Here is a 14,317-nt window from a genome sequence, read left to right on the forward strand (position 1 = left end):
ACCCATAGGAACAGGACATGGTCTATTGTTGAATTTGAAACAGATTTTGGTGCATTAAATCCATGTTATATCTTACATATATGAAAATGCTCTTAGGCCAAATTCACGAATGTATACAAAATAGTCAGTTTCATCCAGAAAATGTGAATGCTTTTTTCCTCACCTGTAATCCATATATAGTATATATGAAATCCGTTTTTTTACATCAGCAGCTATTAATAATTTTAAAGACCCTTCACAGTTTTCTATGTTCAAGTATTGCAATGAATTCATTATAATTTTTTTATGCACCCATAGACTTGAGTTGATAAGTCTTATCCACTACAGGGATGAAACTTGTGCATGCCGCAACCTTTATTCACACTTGTATCAAACAGTGAAAAAAATCACTTATCTGAAATGCACATTGAATTACGTTGATCTGTCCATTGATCGTTGTCTGTGTTTTTACAAATTCAGACCAAAAATACATTCACATGAAAGAGCCGTTAAAATGAGATGAACGAAGTGCAAAAATTTAACATTTTATATAAGCTATGTTATGAGTGATAAGTTTTTATTGTCCTGTCTAACAGATGTGTAACCAGTGCAATAACTGGCACAAGGTGGAGGCATCGTTGTAGCGGTTGGATAGAAGTATCAGTCTGGCTGCCGCATTCAGGATGGATTGGAGAGGAGAAAGTTGATAGAGGGAGAACAATTAGTATAAAGTAGCAGTAGTACAAATGAGAATGAATAAGAGTGACATTAAGAGGTTTTGCAGTTTTAAAGGATAGAAAAGTCAGATTCTGGAGATATTTTTAAGGTGCAGGTGACTTGAGCGAGTGAATGATTGGATCTTGGGAATAAAAGTAAGTTTTATGTCAAGTGTGACTCTTAGATAGTGAGTGTGCTGCTTATGGCTTATGGTTGACCCATCCAAGAAAATTGCAATACCTGGTATAGGTTGGTTAGTATAGGGAGGAAACATTAGAAGTTCAGCTTTGAAGAGATTCAGTGCCAGAGACACAAACAGACAATCCTTGGTAATTAGTATTAAGGTGGGGGTAATGTAAGGAGAAGAGTTGTATAATTGGGTGCCATGAGCATAGATATGATACTGGAAACCAAATTTGCTGATGGTTTGTCCAATAGAGATGGTGTAAAGAGAGAAGAGGAGACCACCAACGACTGAACCCATGGGAACCACCATAGTAAGGAGAAGAGTGTAGGAAGAAGAGCCAGTAAATTATATAATGAAAGAGCCGTTAGAGAGGTAGGAGGAGAAACAAGAGAGAGCAGTTTTTTTTAGACATATAGAGCGGAGCATAGTGAGGAGGAGCTGATGATCCATGGTATTGAATGCTGCAGAGAGATCCAGTAGAATCAGCAAGGAGTAGTGACCATTAGATTCAGCTGTTAGTAGATCGTTCAAGACTTTAACAGGGACAGATCCAATAGTGTATAAAAATCAGAAATCAAATTGTATAGAGTCAAGAAGAGAGTAATCTAAGAGATAGTGGATTATACAAAAATTAACAAATCATTTCAGAAGTTTAGAGATGAAGAAAAGATTAGAGACAGGTCTGTAGTTAGTGAAGTTCTGGTGAAGGGATTTTTTAACTAAAGGGGTTATGACAACATGTTTGAATGAGGAGGGCAAGATTCTGTAAGATAGATAGAGGTTACAAATTTTAATTAGGTGGGCAGTGACAGTCGAGGAGAGAGACTTAAGGAGATGTGAGGGAATAGGGTCATTGGTGCAGGTTGTAAGGTGAGAAGAAGCAATGTGCCTGGTGACTTCTGTGACAAGTTCAAAGATGAAAAGTGATTGGGTGAAAGTATTCTGATGCATGTGTTTGACTTCTTCTTACATGAATAGCACATAGCTATTTCTCTATTGAAATATAGATGCAGTCGTAGCAGAACCCATCCAGTGTAAATCTATCAAAAGCACAAAGTGTTGTCTGTTATGCAGAAGCACAAATACAGCCCTGCACATTCTGTATTTAGCTATTTTCCCAATTGTACCATTCCAAATGAGACAAATATTACAGAATAGAGGGGTCATGACACAAAGAGGTCCTGTACAGTAAATCTTATTTACCTACACTATTTCTCTTTAGGGAAGACAGACAGCAACAGCCAGGGGCTATTTCTAGGGCAATAAGCCAGAACAGTTTGTGTAGATGTAGAGCATTTTGACCTGCTGATGTAGAATTGCAGAGTTGCCTGGCACTAATATATTTATAAATATCTCCCAATGTGTCTCAAGGTAAATGACTTCTTGTTTTGTCAGTCTCATTTTCCTTAAAGTACTGTCACAGGCCGTAGGGTTAAGCTGTAAAAATGGACAGTTAAAGACAGTGAGATTATGATCAGAAGCGAAAACCAATAAAGTTTGTTGATGGAATTTTTTCGCAAATGGAATATGTTTGCCAATGAGTATTGATGTCTCTATAAATCACTTTTACGGCCGTCTAAATTAAACCTTAAGCATTGTGACTGTATGCGGGTCTATCATATGCATTGAGAAGGTTTTGTAAAATAATATCCAGCCTAACTCTACTGATATGTTCTGAGAGTTTTATAAATTGGACACTCTGGACATGGAAACATCTAGATAATTATATTGATTTCACAGTTATCTTGGATTTATCTGTGATTGAGGGCTTACAGCTGCTGTGACCAGAATAGATATCATTCAGTTTTGATCGCTTCTAAATTCTTTTTTCATTTGCAAAAGGAGCCAAAGTATTAGAGTGAAATGTGTGTGTTGGCAAGCAAAATCAAGATCTGGTTTTAAACGCAAAATACTGTGTAGTAAATCTGGATGATTGTTTTATCTAGAAATATCCGTAATGCATTCTGCATGTACATTAAAAGATACCTGTGTTCTGCCAAAATTAAATTTATCAATGTAGCATACAGTAGCTGAGCTTACCTAGGAAAACTCATCATGATATGATGCTGTGTAATTCATGGTTTTCAATGGGGTTATAGTAAAAAATATAACTTAACCTCTTCATGACCTTTGACATATATTTTCATCAAAGGTTGTGTCCCTGCCTTTGATATGGGCTAGCATACCAAGCCCACGTCTTTTCCCGCACTTGATGGCTGATTTAATCAGCCATTAGGTGCCTTTAACAGCCACAATTTGAGCGGTGTTCTGCCTGCTGCTGTCAACCTGTTAAATCCCCCTGTCAATCACTGACAGCAGGATTTAATATGTGTTGCTCAAAAGCACGTCATTACTCTGCCCATGGGCAACCTTGTCACATGATCGGGAGGCACTCAATGGTTTCTCATTAAGGATGAGCAAATGTTCTCGGTGATACTCGGATATCCAAATGTGAAAAAATATAGCAAGGCAGCACTCACATTTTCCTGTGGTGAAAGGAAGTCCTTTATCTCAATTCATACTGACATCCAAAGTGGCATAGTAGCGTTTGAGGGGAGATGGAAGGACGACGGCCATTTCGCGCACAGGTAACGTTTCTACGGGTCCAATCTCACTAGAGTATCTGGGTGCTCGGATGTGCTCGGTACTCTGCAAGCATTAGCCTGCGATTGAATTTGAAACTCAAATTCCCGCATAACATGTTTGGTGCCTTTTACAGAGCAAATAAGCAAGCAGGCATTGCCTGCGAGTCACTATAATGCTGTAGCCATCTTGGTGGTGGCATTACTGTGATTGGCTGGCCGTATGTCATCTTTTGGGGTTATAAAAGGACAGGCACCTCTACACTTTGCACACTTATGCCATTGCACAGCTTAGGGACAGTTGCTATTGGAGGGAGAGAGTGCTTGTCCAGGGCTGTGTGTGCACAGTTCAATGAATCAGAGTCCTCTAGTGTTGATACTTCTGCTGATTCTGAACCATCATTCTAACAGCCCTTGTAAAGGCTAAATCTGTGCTTTGCTGTTTGTATCAGATACATTCTGCATTTAGCATAGGGAGGGGCAGTTGCAGGAACAGGGAGAGAATACAGTCTGTAGGCAGGGCTTAGGGTTTGCAGTTGGTGAAAAATAAATAATATCTGCCGCACATGATCACATTTTTTTGAGGGGTAGGGGGGTTTAAAAAATGTACTATATTTTCACCCATAGAGTATTACGTGCTTTGTGGTACATTTCTGTGGTTTATAACACTCAAAATAAAGTGTTGAAACATATTTCTAGAGTCAATTAGTCATCCATATGGTATTAGGTGCTCTCTGTGACATTAGGGTGGTATATAACACTCCAAAAACATAGAACATTTTGTCTGTGTTCAATTACTAATCCATAGAGTATTAGTGGTTTTCTGTTAATTTTGGTGGTATATAACACACCAAAAAAAGTAGAAAAATGTGCCCGCATTTACTTAGTGATCCATAGAGTATTAAGTGCTTTCTGTTAAATTTCTGTGGTACGTAACACTCAAAAAAAGCATTGAAAAATTTACCTGGATTCAATTACTCATCTAGAAAGTATTAATTGCTTTCTGTGACATTAGGGTGGTATACTGTATAACACTCCAAAAAAGTGTTGAAAAAATTGTCTGGATTCAACTAGTCATCCATACAGTATTAAAGGGAACCTGTCACCCCCTGGCATTTTTCACTAAAAGAGCCACCTTGTGCAGCACTAGTGCTGCATTCTGTCCAGGTGGCTCTTTTAGTTGGGGTCCCTGCCAATGCTGAACTATTCGTTTTTAGAATTCGCCTTTCCTACCTGCAGTTTGTCAGGGAGGCATGTATTTTTTGCCCCTGACACAAACGCCTCCCAGCCATCACTCAGGGCCTCCATGTGCCGGGTCGCCGCCTTGACTTCCTTCATTAATGTCCCCGGCGCCTGTGCTGTAAGTTCCCATCATGTGATGGGAGTCAAAGGGCTTCTCAAACTGCGCATGCCCCAAAAAAAAACTTACAGTGCAGGCGTCGAGATTAAAGCATCTTATCTACCACAAAATGGTATCAATAAAAATGTCAGTTCAAGCTACAAAGTATTAACCATCATTTACCCTCAGAACCATGAAAAATTAAAACATTGTGGGTCTTGTAAAATGGCACATAAGCAAAACAATTTCTTACAAATTTTTGATTTTTTTCACTATGTAAATAAAAAAAAAATCTAGACATGTTTGGTATCTGCACACTCTTATTGACCTGGGGAATTATATTGCCAAGTCAATTTTACCATATAGTTTTTCCCAGCACTTGGAATTTTTTTCTTGTTTTCCAGTACAATTTATGGTAAAATCAATAGTGTCATTCACAAGTGCAACTCATCCCACAAGCAAACAAGCCCTTATACTGCTATATTGAAATTCAAAAAAGTTATGGCTCTTGCAAGAAGGGGAGGCAAAAATGAAAGCGTAAAAATGGACAGGAGTACACGAGCAAGACAGGGCCCCCTTCCGGCCCCACCTCCCAGAAGCGACACCCCACCCTTTAAAATCAGAGAGAGGCGAAAGGCAAGGGAGCCGGAGTATGGTCAGAAGGATGAGGGGCATGCTTGCAAGCAGAGACACAAAAGAGCCCAAACCCCCTTTCCACCGGAGATCTATCCCGACAATCACCGGTATCCAAGGTGCCAGAACCCTACCGGGAAGACCACCACTGGCTGCCTGACAGGTTCTTTACCACTTTAGAATGATATCTATTTTAAATAAATTTAAAAGTAAAATGTTTATTGTTTCAATTCCTTCTTGTATAGTTACAATGATGTATCATAAGGATGTATCATAAGGATGTATTCTACCCTACCTTTCCTTTTGGTTCATTACTTCCAGAGGTGAATGTACCAAGATCACCAGCTTTGGGTAAGAAAATGATGTTGTAATATTCTGTTGGAAGATGTGGTTGCCATAAGGGTCTTTATGTGACCAATCAGTAGTAATAGTGTTGATTGCATACAATCAATGGTTTTGCCAGCACATCACAATAACCTACTGAATGTGTACTGTGAGAAAATGCAGTACATAAAGAAATGTGTGCTAATAATGGAGGCATCTATAGGTATACTAATGAGATCTGACTGCTGATGTGATGTATTGGCAAAGTGAAATCTTTTGAACCTTACCGTTACTAACGGGTAACCATTAGTATCAATTCATTTGACACAGATCCCCAGCTGAGACTGGCCCATAGGGGAGCAGGTGAATCCTCCGACAGGCCCCTGTGAAGGAATGGGCCATTCAAACACCTCCATTAGCAGTACTCATACACTTGGTATACTATTTACGGACAAAGGCAGAATCTAATCATTCACTAAAAGAAACTACCCAGTTATTTATTACATGGAAACATTAATAAATTTGTGTATTAGACTAGTTTTTTTTGCATATGGTTGAATAGAGGATCCTCAGAATCAATGCTGCTGGAGGGCCCTTGGCACCCTAGTTTTACACTGCAGATCAACCTTCCTTCATATGTTATTAAAATATGATCCTGAAAAGGGAAAAGTGTTCTTGGGGAAGAACATTTTCATAATGTGGCACTATGAACAGACATCATACGATGACAGACACAGGATTAGTAGTGTGGCGGCAGGAGCACTATGTCAGGTGGATGAGCTGGTATTAACACCAAACCCCAACCAAACAGGAACTAAGGACTGAAAGTTTAAAATATATTAGTATTAATTGAGTCACGCTGAATACCATGTGCAGAAATGTTCATTCTAAAGCTTCTTTTATTAATTCACTATATTTTATTTTTCACTTGAATGCCGGGGAATCATACAGTTTTATGGATGGTGAGAAGTAGAGTGATGACGAATGTAAGCTGTTTTCTCACATGTCTTATTTAGCGAGTGACAGCTCAGGTGCCTCCACTCTGGTCCATGAAAATCGCAGCTGCCAGCCCCCTTCATCTCATCTTCAGCAATGCACCTGCCACTTCACTAATTTATGCTGCTCTCACCAATAGACTTCCAGTTCTTGTAGAATGAGATTCAGCATTCTTATTTTTACCTATAAATGCTTTAATGATGCTTATTTTTTTCCTGTTTCCTACCATTAGCACATAAATCAAAGTTTTTAAAAGTGACTGAATTTCTCACCATTATAAGAATCCCGTCCTTCACAGGGCAAATGAATACCAAACTTTCCTAGATACGTGTTATGGTAGATTAGAGCCATTGTGTCTATTGTAGTAGATGGCAATGGAGATGCTGTGATTATTTACAGTACACCTACCACAAACTGAATTTCTCATACATACAGAAGTGTCCGCAATTAAGGCTCGTTCAAATGTTGTTTTTTTCACCTTTTTTCATCAGTGATTTTTATCAGTCTCATCAGATTTTCATCTGCGTCATTCGAATTCCATCAGTGTTCGATCAGCGTTTTATCAATTTTTCTAATTTGTGCTTCTCCACCTTTTCTTATCTATCAGTCCAAGAAAAGCAAACAACACTTGAACATCATCCCGGTGCTGTCCAATTATTTAATGGATCCATACATTAGTTTGGTTGAGCTTATCTGGCACACTGATCAATAAGGGACATGTCACTGTGATTTTGAATGGATCACTCAGTCCGCAAATATTATGGAAAATATTCATCCCCCTTGAAATTTTTCACTCTTTGTTTCATTGTAGCCATTTGGTATATTCAAAAAAGTTCATTTTTTTCACATTAACGTACACTCTGCACTCCACCTTGACTGAAAAAAACAGAAATGCAGAAATTTTTGCAAATTTAACATAAAACAAAAACTGAAATATCACATGGTCATAAGAATTCTGACCCTTTGCTCAGACACTAATATTTAAGTCACATGCTGTCCATTTCCTTGTGATCCTCCTTCAGATGGTTCTACTCCTTCATTGGAGTCCAGCTGTGTTTAATTAAAGTGATAGGACTTGATTTAAAAAGGCACACACCTGTCTATATAAGACCTCACAGCTCATAGTGCATGTCAGACCAAATGAGAATCATGAGGTCAAAGGAACTGGCCAAGGAGCTCAGAGACAGAATTGTGGTGAGGCACAGATCTGGCCAAGATTGCAACAGAATTTATGCAGTACTCAAAGGTTCCTAAGAGCACAGGGGCCTCCATAATCCTTTAATGGAAGAAGTTTGGGACCACCGGAAGTCTTCCTAGGCCCGGCTGTCCAGCCAAACCGAGCAATCGTGGGAGAAGAGCCTTGGTGAGAGAGGTACAGAAGAACTCCAGGAACCCTGTGGCTGAGCTCCAGAGATGCATTAGGGAGATGGGAGAAAGTTCCACAAAGTCAACTATCATTGCAGCCCTCCACCAGTTGGGCCTTTATGGCAGAGTGGCCCGACTGAAGCCTCTCCTTAGTGCAAGACATATGAAAACCCACATAGAGTTTGAACATGAAGGACTCCTAGATTATGAGAAATAAGATTCTCTGGTCTGAGGAGATGAAGATAGACCTTTTTGGTGACAATTCTAAGGGGTATGTGTGGAGAAAACCAGGAACTGCTCATCACCTGCCCAATACAATACCAACAGTGAAACATGGTGGTGGCAGCATCATGCTATGGGGGTGTTTTAGAGCTGCAGAGACATGATGACTGGTTATCATTGAAGGAAACATGAATGAGGCCAAGTACAGAGATATCCTGGATGAAAATCTCTTCAAGAGTGCTCTGGTCCTCAGACTTGGCCAAAGGTTCACCTCCCAACGAGACAGTGACCCTAAGCACACAGCTAAAATAACAAAGGAGTGGTTTCAGAACAACTCTGTGACCATTCTTGACTGGCCCAGCCAGAGCCCTGACCTAAACCCAATTGAGCATCTCTGGAGAGACCTTAAAATGGCTGTCCACCAACGTTCCCCATCCAGTCTGATGGAACTGGAGGGGATCTGCAAGGAAGATTGGCAGAGGATCCCCAAATTCAGGTGTGAAAAACTTGTTGCATCATTCCCAAGAAGACTCATGTCTGTACTAGCACAAAATGGTGCTTCTACTCAATACTGAGCAAAGGGTCTGAATACTTATGACCATGTGATATTTCAGTTTTTCTTTTTAATAAATTTGCAAAAATTACTACATTTTAGCTTTTTTTGCAGTCAAGATGGGCTGCAAAGTGTACATTAATGAGGAAAAAATGAACTTTTTTGAATTTACCAAATGAAACAAAGAGGGACAATTTAAAGGGGTCTGAATACTTTCCGTACCCACTGTATGTGTAGTGTCAGATTGGGGTGCCAAGGACCCACCAGTAACTAACTACAGGGCTCCACTTTTCAGCTACATGCAAATGTGACATTATCCTCAATCACAAATTTATTTAAGAATTAACTGGCCACGTTGTTACATGAATAAGTTGCTGCCTTTGTGTGCACATAGTGATTCACGTATATTGTGCCAAGTACTGCTCATATAAGAGGGTGGTGGCCCACTCTTGCACAGGGGTCTACTGGAGGATTCTCCGGTTCTCCCTTAAGCCAATCTTGGGTATGAGTGTTGTCCGAGGAAAACACAGATAGAACTCGTATGCAAAAAACTGACAATTGAATGAACCCCTACTCCAATTTCTCACAAACAATACAAATATAACACAGTATTGCAAAATGTGAAACCCCGCGCTTGCTGCAATTCACATGACAACCACTAGGTGGTTACGCATAGACACACACATAGCATAAACATCTCCTGGTAAAGTATCACAAAATCATGTTTCATTTAGTTTTTCATTTTTTTCAGATCTGGTCATCTCATACCACTCATTTTTAAATATTTATAACTAAGAGGAAATGTACAAACATATGCATCCATTCCAGCATGGGAATTGTATTATTACATGGCAGTCATTAAGATAGAATGCTGTGCATGTAATACATGAATGGAATAAGTCTGCCAGATTGGGAGCTGCTATAGATTTATTCTCTGTTTCTGGCTCATATCAGGGGGTCCCTCTCCATGATGTCCATTTGCTTTAACAATTAGTGGCAAGGTAATGTCTTCATTAGGTAATGCCTATAAGGTATGAGCCGTGAGACTAAATTGGCTGTAACTAATACTTGCACTTTAAGTCTATGTTTTAGCACCAGCCATGTATTTATGTTGCCCAAATTTAATTTTACATTATAATTTTGTATTCCGCTTCAGTGTTTGCGTTGGTCGGTGTCAATCAAAGTTCTTCTTTCGTGTCAGTGTAGCGTACAATTATATCTTCCCAGCTGTGTGGTGCCGCAGAATATAATGACAAGATCTGAACAAATGATAATAATACTCATACAAATAAATGTCATAATGGCTCTATGATGACCGCAAGCAGCATGCAGTGAAGAGTCCCATGGATGAATAGCGTATGGAGGGAATAAAGCCGGCAGTTTATCTATTAGCTCACACAATTTAATGTGCAAACCCACAAGGGAGTCCAATTCGTCTCTGGAGCTTTCACCTGGGAATACTGACACAGTCCATTGAGAAAATTCTGTTACAGGCTATTCTGAATTACTGAGGTATAAAAGTTAATCATTTCATATAGTAAAAAGGAACCAAATAGAAGATATACTTTTATGATTAGCAGTTAGTATGGGTTTAAAATTCAGTATATTATGCAGTGTATAAGTGTCAGACTAGGGAGCCAAAAACCCATCAGTAACTAAATCCATGGCCCCACTTTTCAGCTAAATGCAAATTTGACGTTATCCTCAATCACAAATTGATATAACAATGAATGGGTGCATTGTTAAATGAATAAGATGCCGCCTTTGTATGTACATAGTAATTGGAGAATATTGTGCAAAGTACTGCTCATATAAGAGGGTGGTGGCCCACCGGAGGATTCTCCTGTTCTCCTGTGGGCCAGTGCAAGCTTGCAGTATATTACTGCTATAAGATAATAATTCTTGTAGACAAAATGGCAGAAAATTGTTGTGTTTTTTTTGGCAACTAGGATTTTTTCAGTGAATGCTAAACTTGCAGGTAAGCATGATATGCAACATAATGTTATTCACCACCTTCAGGGGTGATGGGAGGTAGGGAATGAGCTCACCCCTGAATCCCCCAAATGTTAATAACATTAAAAATAAGCAGATCTGAAGATTTGTTTAACTTTATAATAAAAATGTAATTGCATCAAATATGCATTATTATTCTCTGAGTTCTATCCAAACCCCAGAGTATAAAAAAATTGCTAAATAAAGGTTTTAAAAATCCTACGCACTTGGCCATCACCTTTTCCAGAAAATGCACACATGTAATGCCCAATTGTCTTCTTAAGCAAATTTGAAAATTTGATTTTTTTTTTTAATATTTAAGGTAAACTTGACTGGCCTCAATCGATTTGCTCATCTCTACTGCTAATCTATGTGTCCAGTATATGACTTTAGTGTTCCTAATAGCTTAAAGGTATGATAATGTTTGTGCCAAAGGATTCCAAATTACACGTTAGAGAGAAACATTGTGTCATAATGGAACCCCCTTCACTCTGTATTAGGCATAACACAATGTATCCATCTTGGCTACAATTTTCTTTTAATTATTCTACTTGTTATTAGTGTTGAGCATTCCGATACCGAGATCCAATACTTTTGTGGTATCGGGAATCGGAATCGGAAGTTTCCAGTGTATGGTTCCCAGGGTCTGAAGGAGAGGCAACTCTCCTTCAGGCCCTGGGATCCATATGAATGTGTAAAATAAAGAATTAAAATAAAAAATATTGATATACTCACCTGTCCGGAGGCCCCTGGACATCACCGCTGGTAACCGGCAGCCTTCTTTGTTTAAAATGAGCGCGTTCAGCACCTTCCATGACGTCACGGCTTCTGATTGGTCGCGTGCCGCTCATGTGACCGCCACGCGACCAATCACAAGCCGCGATGTCATCCCTCAGGTCCTAAATTCCCTTCTAGGAATTTAGGACCTGAGGGATGACGTCACGGCTTCTGATTGGTCGCGTGGCGGTCACATGAGCGGCACGCGACCAATCAGAAGCCGTGACGTCATGGAAGGTGCTGAACGCGCTCATTTTAAGCAAAGAAGGCTGCCGGTTCACAGCGGTAAGGTCCAGGCTGCGTCGGAGAGGTGAGTATATCAATATTTTTTATTTTAATTCTTTATTTTACACATTAATATGGATCCCAGGGCCTGAAGGAGAGTTGCCTCTCCTTCAGACGCTGGGATCCATCAGGGATACCTTCCGATACTTGAGTCCCATTGACTTGTATTGGTATCGGGTATCGGTATAGGATCAGATCCGATACTTTGCCGGTATTGGCCGATACTTTCCGATACCGATACTTTCAAGTATCGGACGGTATCGCTCAACACTACTTGTTATACTATACCTGGCCACTAGGTTTGTTCTTTATAAAAAAAAGTAATCTTTGAAAAGCATTACACTTTTATGTTGCTTTATATTTAGAGATAAGCTTATTAAACAAGATTTGAATTTGCCTATTTGTGCCAATTTTCTCAGAAAATTCATTTCGTAGAGAGATATTACTCTTTGTAAATTTTTAATGCAATAGTACATTGTTGTGAATGTGCTTTTGGGCTCCTTCTGGTGGTGGCTAGTGGTACTGGTGACTCGGGTGTGTTTTCTTTCTCAGTTCACCTGTTTTCATCAGTAGTGGGGAGTTCCTATTTATTCCTGCTCTTCAGTCATTGCCTTGCCGGCCATCAATGTAACCAGAGCCTTTCTGTTGCATGTTCCTGCTCCTAGACTACTGATCAGCTAAGTTGGACTCTTAGTCCTAAGTTTGTTTGCATTTTTTGTTCCAGTTTACAGTTATATCATTCTCTGTAGCTGGAAGCTCTTGTGGGCTGAAATTACCACTCCGGTGTCATGAGTTGACACATGAGTCTTAAAGTAATTTCAGGATGGTATTTTAAAAATTCTTATACTCACCTCACAGCTAGTGTTGAGCGATACCTTCCGATACTCAAAGGTATCGGTATTGGATGGTATCGGCCGATATCCAAAAAATATCGGATATCGCCGATACCGATACCCGATACCAATGCAAGTCAATGGGACACAAGTATCGGAAGGTATCCTGGATGGTTCCCAGGGTCTGAAGGAGAGGAAACTCTCCTTCAGGCCCTGGGATCCATATTCATGTAAAAAATAAAGAATTTAAATAAAAAATATGGATATACTCACCCGTCCGGCGGCCCCTGGACCTTACCGCTGTAACCGGCACCCTCCATTCCTAAGAATGAGCAATGAAGGACCTTCGATGACGTCGCGGCTTGTGATTGGTCGCATGACCGCTCATGTGACAGCTCACGCGACCAATCACAAGCCGCGATGTCTTTGCAGGCCCTACACTCACTCATTCTTAGGAACGGAGGCTGCCGGTTACATCGGTAAGGTCCAGGGGCCGCCGGACGGGTGAGTATATCCATATTTTTTATTTTTATTCTTTATTTTTTACATGAATATGGATCCCAGGGCCTGAAGGAGAGTCTCCTCTCCTCCAGACCCTGGGAACCATACACTGGGAACTTCCGATTCCGATTTCCGATATCACAAAAATATCGGAACTCAGTATCGGAATTCCGATACAGCAAATATCGGCCGATACCTGATACCTCACGCTAAATCCACCAGGCCAGTCACACTGAGTCAAAACTTCCGGCTCTGATGAGGCCTGGGAGAATTCTTCACAAGCATGTGAAAGGTCACAATGCTATGATGTTACATTGAGCACATTGACTTTTAGCGCTGCATGTGCACAACCATACCTGGCCTCATCAGAGCTGGAAGAACCAACTCAATATGATTGACCTAGGGATTTTTATCGCTCACGACCAGGATAGAAGAAGAATTGAGAATCAGACAGGTGACAGTGAGGAGCAGAAGGGCTGAAAAGGTGAGCAGTAAAGTGAATATAAGGGTTTTGCTTTTTTTACGTTTTTATGGCCCTTTATGGTTCAGGAAATTTGTGGCCAGCAGACACTATTTTTCTGAATCCTTATGGAAGCAAATTACAAAAAAACACCATGTTTTCGCAAATGGGGAATTTTGTGAAATTCGAGTCGAGTTCAATTCCGCTGGGATTAATCCATGCATCTCTACTTTTATTTTTATTGTAAGTAGAAGTTTATTGCAGAGTGGTTCAAAATGATAATTAAGGGCAATTTAATTGATGAGAGGAAAACAAAGCATTACATAGTGACCTCTGAAATCAGTGGTCTGTATGTAGAATATGTGAACAGGGTCTTCCAATTAAATCAATACTTTGTATCCGAAATTCACTCTAGAAAGAGAACGTCCTTAGCATTCCCTCAATAACATTAGCGTTCCCCAATAAGGAATCTAAGTTTCTTTTGAAAGCACATGCTGTATACTGTATTGTGATTGGTATTCCTATGCAATTGCTAATTAATAATTAAAAATGCCACTTTGTGATAGAAATAG

This window comes from Ranitomeya variabilis, chromosome 3 (genome assembly GCF_051348905.1).
Source record: "Ranitomeya variabilis isolate aRanVar5 chromosome 3, aRanVar5.hap1, whole genome shotgun sequence".
Classification (NCBI taxonomy): domain Eukaryota; kingdom Metazoa; phylum Chordata; class Amphibia; order Anura; family Dendrobatidae; genus Ranitomeya; species Ranitomeya variabilis.